This window comes from Mirounga leonina, unplaced genomic scaffold (genome assembly GCF_011800145.1).
Source record: "Mirounga leonina isolate KUSES-001 unplaced genomic scaffold, KU_Mleo_1.0 Mir_129, whole genome shotgun sequence".
In the NCBI taxonomy this organism is placed as follows: domain Eukaryota; kingdom Metazoa; phylum Chordata; class Mammalia; order Carnivora; family Phocidae; genus Mirounga; species Mirounga leonina.
The window spans coordinates 70,771,530-70,777,336 of record NW_023270323.1 but is presented as its reverse complement, the minus strand read 5'-3'; the positions used below and the strand labels follow the sequence as shown (position 1 = coordinate 70,777,336).

The 5,807-nt window shown below is 40.2% G+C and overlaps 1 non-coding gene across 1 annotated transcript; it reads left to right on the top strand.

Annotated features, from left to right (window-relative positions):
- Positions 1-1,621: 1,621 nt before the first annotated feature.
- On the top strand, positions 1,622-1,726 carry LOC118010929. Its single transcript, XR_004679351.1, has one exon. It is a non-coding gene; the product is annotated as a U6 spliceosomal RNA (small nuclear RNA).
- The last annotated feature ends 4,081 nt before the right edge of the window (positions 1,727-5,807 follow it).

The following is a 5,807-nucleotide window of genomic DNA, read 5'->3' as shown; positions in this document are numbered from 1 at the left end:
AAAAAAACCCGAATAGCTAGAGGAATATTGAAAAAGAAAAGCAAAGCTGGCGGCATCACAATTCTGGACTTCAAGCTCTATTACAAAGCTGTCATCATCAAGACAGTATGGTCCTGGCACAAAAACAGACACATAGATCAATGGAACAGAATAGAGAGCCCAGAAATGGACCCTCAACTCCATGATCAACTAATCTTTGACAAAGCAGGAAAGAATGTCCAATGGAAAAAAGACAGTCTCTTCAACAAATGGTGTTGGGAAAATTGGACAACCATATGCAAGGAAACTGGACCATTTCCTTACACCACAAAAAAATAGACTCAAAATGGTTGAAAGACCTCAGTGTGAGACAGGAGTCCTTCAAAATCCTAAAGGAGAACACAGGCAGCAACCTCTTTGACCTCAGCCACAGCAACTTCTTCCTAGAAACATCACCAAAGGCAAGGGAAGCAAGGGCAAAAATGAACTATTGGGACTTCATCAAGATAAAAATCTTTTGCACAGCAAAAGAAACAGTCAACAAAACCAAAAGACAACCGACAGAATGGAAGAAGATATTTACAAATGACATCAGATACCAACTAGCTCCATCTATCATTGTACAAATAAAGACATTATAGTCCAAGAAGCCTATAGAAATTGTCAGAGTCAGGATGGGAATCTGGGACTCCTGACTCACTACTGAGTCAGCTCCAGTCCTACTGCCCTGTCTTGTTAATGCTAAAACAAAGCAAAGTCCCATGTGGTTTTCAAGACATTTTCTGAAATGTCATGAAGAGATTGTTTTGTCATCTCTCTTTTATAGACTCAAGTACTGGAATCATAGTGCCTTGATTTAAAGCCTAGCTCTGTCATTTGAAATGTGACATTAGCAGGTTACTTAGTTTTCCTGTGCTTTAGTGTCCTCATTTATAAAATGGGAAAAATGCAATGCCTTCTTAAGGGGTGTTAAGACTAAATGCGATAATACATGTAATTAGTTTGCAGTTGCATTAGGCACATAATCACCATATCATAAATAGCAGCTATTATTATTTATGTTCTATTTCTGATGCATAGCAGGCAAGGTGGTTCCACTATAAGGTCAGAGGCTTGGGAACTAGGAAGGTGATTATTTGTCCCTTGATACTCACAGGTCTACTCGGGTACACTTCCTTAGGGACTTGGATCAGATTGCTATCATAGACTACAGCAAAGAGCCAGAGTATGTCTCATCCTCAATTTTCCAATAGGTTAATTCATTACAATCGGCCAGACCCTGAGCTGGGCTCTAAGACTCCAGAGATGAAAAGGATGGAGTGCTTCTTCACAGTTCAGCCAATCAAAGGCCCCTCAACAAATGAAGACAGTACAGTGGAATAAGTCAAACCGTGTTGAGGAAGAGGTGAGACCTAATATGTTTGCTAACAAGGCTTCTTAGAGAGCCCCAAAGGCCACCAGCAAACCTCTTTGCTTTAGAACTTGATGAATGTCCGAGCTGAAAATCCAGCCTGGGACCCTAGGAATAAGACTGAGGGACAGGGAGAGGATTACTTGTCTTTGAGCAAAGCTCTTTTCTGGGCCTTTGATCTCTCACCCATAAAATGGGTAGATTTGTTAGGATCACTAAGTATTAAAGAAGAAGTATGTTTAATGCTCACTCAACAGCACATGTACAATACAGAGAAGATTAGCGTGGCCCCTGTGCAAGGATGACACACAAATTTGAGAAGCATTCCATATTTTCAACTGAAAAATAAAATTCATAAAGAAAAAGAGAGGAGGGCGCCTGGGTGGCTCAGTTGGTTGAGTGACTGCCTTCGGCTCAGGTCATGATCCTGGAGTCCCAGGATCGAGTCCTGCATCGGACTCCCTGCTCGGCAGGGAGTCTGCTTCTCCCTCTCACCCTCCTCCCTCTCATGCTCTCTGTCTCTCATTCTCTCTGTCTCAAATAAATAAATAAAATCTTCAAAAAAAAAAAAAAAAGAAAAAGAGAGGAAGTAAGTTTGGCACATAGCAAGTACATACAAAATAATAATAATAATATACCTTAAAGAGCAAAAAAAAAAAAAAAAAAAAAAAAGGATGGATCCATTAAAATGTTCTCTGAATTAGATCTAGGTTAACTTGTTCCAAAACTCTTTAAAAAATTCCCATAAGAAAACTGAACTTGTAGCACTGCTACATCAAAGAGCTAAATGGACAGCTTTGACTCCAGAGAAGTGCCTGCTTCCCACCCCAACCAGAGCTACAGAGCTGCAGTGAGTGTTAGAATCAAGGGCCTGTGGTCTCGAAAGCTGAGTCCAAGACAGTCAGCAGCTCTGGCTATAGCCACAAGGAAGAAAATAGAAATCAGTCCTTGACCTACCAGGAAAGCACTTTGCTATTCACCCAAAAGAATACATGAACTTTCAGGGATCCTGAAGGGGGAGGAAGGAAAGTTAAGGGATTGGAGTCATAGTAATTCTTCTGTGTGAGCTCTGATTCAAAAGTGCCTTTTCCTTACTGTTGCATTATCATCCTTCTCCTGGCAGGTGTGGCTTAGGGAAGCAAGCCTGTGTGTGTGTGTGTGTGTGTGTGTATATACTTCCCCTGGGAAATGACAAATGGGCTAAAATTGTAGTAACATCAAAGATTAAAAGATACACTTGGCTGTAGGAAGTAGGGATGGGATGGAAATGAAATGGAGAAAGACTTTACAAGAGAATCATTTTGACTTACAAACACCATCAGAACAGGGACAGGGTTGATCTAATTTTTCATTATATCTTCAGCATCTAGCACAACGGCATGCAGCAGGCATTCAGTGAGTATCAATTGAAAGGACAGATTAATGAAAAGGAGAAGAAAAACATTTCAGACACAGGTACACAGGATGTAGGACATCACTCTTGGTCTGTCCAGAGTCTACCTAATAGAAATGAGAATCAATTACCTAAGAGAGGGTGGAGTTATCTGCTTTTTTATAGCAAGCCTGGGCCCAAACCTTTGCAAAGGTGAAGCTGCTGATTGGAGGATATGATAGAGTCTTTTACCTCCCAACTCACCTGTGACTTACTGCCCAATCACAGGTTGGCTTCCTCCTCAGGGAAAGGAACAGTCTTGGTGGATAGACCACAAAAGATGAGGGAGAAAAGGAGGGGCTGCTCCTCCCAAGTGTTGCAGGTGCAAGAGAACAGTGACCTTTCTCTTAAGGATTACCACACAAATGTGAAGCCCAATGGCTGGTAGCATGTTTCCAAGAAAAAGAGCCACTTTATTTTTTGGGGGTGGGAACAAGCAAGGACATAGTGAATCAAGGGAAATATTGGGTTTCAGTACAAATCAAAGCAAAAACATGGAGGGATGAAGATAAAGATCTCTTACTATTTTCTCAAGTTGGGCAAAGGTACAGGAGGGATGAAGATAAAATAGTTCTGCATGATGGAGCCCAGGATATTGTGAATAAGCACTGCTGATGTGAGGTAGGCAGAGACCAGTCTATGTCATACTGAGAGTTCTGGAGTTTATTCTGAAGATCAAAGATTCCAAGGGAAGTTTATAATCTGGAGAGTGGCAGGATCCTATTTGACACTGGAAAGCAAATTCTCATTCAGATTCTTAATGTATGGAAGATTCTGAAAATGGCCACAAACTCTTCCAGTTCTTGCATGCACACCTTTTTCATCCAGGGGCAGAGTATATTCTCCCCACCCCACCTGTCTTGAATTTGAATTTAGCCTTTTGCTTTCTTTGACCATTAGCACATTGGTAAGCATGATATAAATAAGGTTGAAAGTGCTTGCACATTAGGGCTTTTTCTCTCTCTGAGATTACCATGGACCTGAGCCCAAACTAGTCTGCTGAAGTAGGAGAGGTCAAGGGGAGGAGATTGAGGCACAGTGTGAACAGCCTACAACAGTCAGACATTGGGAGTGTGACCATGCTAGATCATCCAGCTACTGGCCAATGCACCAGCTGGCCACACGTCCATGGGCAAGCTCAGCAGAGATCAGAAGTGACTCAGATCAGAAAAACCACCAGCCAACTAACAAAATAGGTGAGTGATTTAAAAAAAAGACCATTGCTGTAAGCCACTAAGCAACAGTAACTAACTAGTTAACTAGTATGGAATGTGACCTGAATCTGTACTCATACTAATGTAGTATTGAATAGTAATAGACAAATAAGAAACTACAAAAATATTCCAGAATGCAATCTCAGTATATATAAAAAATGTAATATATCCTGGGTCATAGGGTAGCTCTATTTTTAACTTCTTGAGGAACCAAAGGGGCACCTGCACCCCAAGGTTTATAGCAGCAATGTCCACAATAGCCAAACTATGGAAAGAGCCCAGAGTCCATCTACAGAGGAATGGATAAAGAAGATATGGTGTGTGTGTGTGTACAATGGAATATTACTCAGCCATCAGAAAGGATGACATCTTACCATTTACACCAATGTGTATAGAACTGGAAGGTATTATGCTGAGCAAAATAAGCCAATCAGATAAAGACAATTATCATATGGTCTTGCTCATATGTGTAATACAAGAAATTGTGCAGAGGATCATAGGGGAAGGGAGGGAAAACTGAATGGGAAGAAATCAGAGAGGGAGACAAACCATGAGAAACTCTTAACTCTAGGAAAAAAACTGAGGGTTGCTGGAGGGGAGGTAGGTGAGGGGACAGGGTAACTGGGTGATAGGCATTAAGGAGGCCATGTGATGTGATGAGTTCTGGGTGTTTTGTGCAGATGATGAATTACTGAACTCTACATCTGAAACTAATGATATAGTATATGTTGGCTAATTGAATTTAAATTAAAAAAATGTAATATGTGACAAAGACGGTATTTCAAGACAATGGACAAAATGATAAATTATTTAGTAGTTCTAATGGTAGGTTATCTCTCTAAAGAAAAGTAAGTTTGGATATCTATCTATCTCATGCTAAATGTAAGAAAAAAAAGTAAGTGAATAAACTATTTAAATGTAAGAGACAGAAAATCAAAGGACCATATACACACAACAACCTAGGGGTTGGGGAGACCCCAATAAACACAGAAAACCCAGAAACATTAAAAAGAATATAGATGTAACTGACTATAAAAATAGAGGAGAAAATACTATAAAGTCAATAAAATGGGAAGAATGGGGGAAGTAGACAGAAATACAGTTTACAGATAAAGGACCAGTATCTGTAACATACAAAGTTATCATGTATACCCAAAAAACAAAATAGTAAAGTCTACATATGTGTAAATTGCAGAAGAGAAAATTCAAATGGACAACTAACATAAAAAGATGCTCAAGTTCACTGGTGGACAGAGAACAACAAAGTGTTACTTATATATCCATTTCCTGCCAAGGGTTAAAAACTACAGTAACACTGATTACTGGCAACAATGGAAGAAATGTACTCACATACATCACTTGTAGACATGTTACTTATTACAGCCATTTTGGAAAGAAACCTGGAAACATCTATTCAAAATAAAAATGCACCTTTGACCCAGGAATCTCTTTCAACCCAGAAATCTCACTCTCAGGAACCTATCCTAGAGAAATAAAAGGAACTGATGGGTACCTGGGTGGCTCAGTTGGTTAAGTGTTTGCCTTTGGCTGAGGTCATGATCCTAGGGTCCTGGGAGGGAGCCCAGTGCCAGTCTCCCTGCTCAGCGGGGAGTCTGCTTCTCCCTCTCCCTCTGCCCCTCCCCCCCGCTCATGTTCACTCTCTCTGTCTCTCAAATAAATAAATAAAATTTTTTTAAAAAAGAAATAAAAGGAACTGAATGTAAGAGTGTTTATTCCAGCATTGTTTCACAGGGGGAAAAAAAAATCAGAA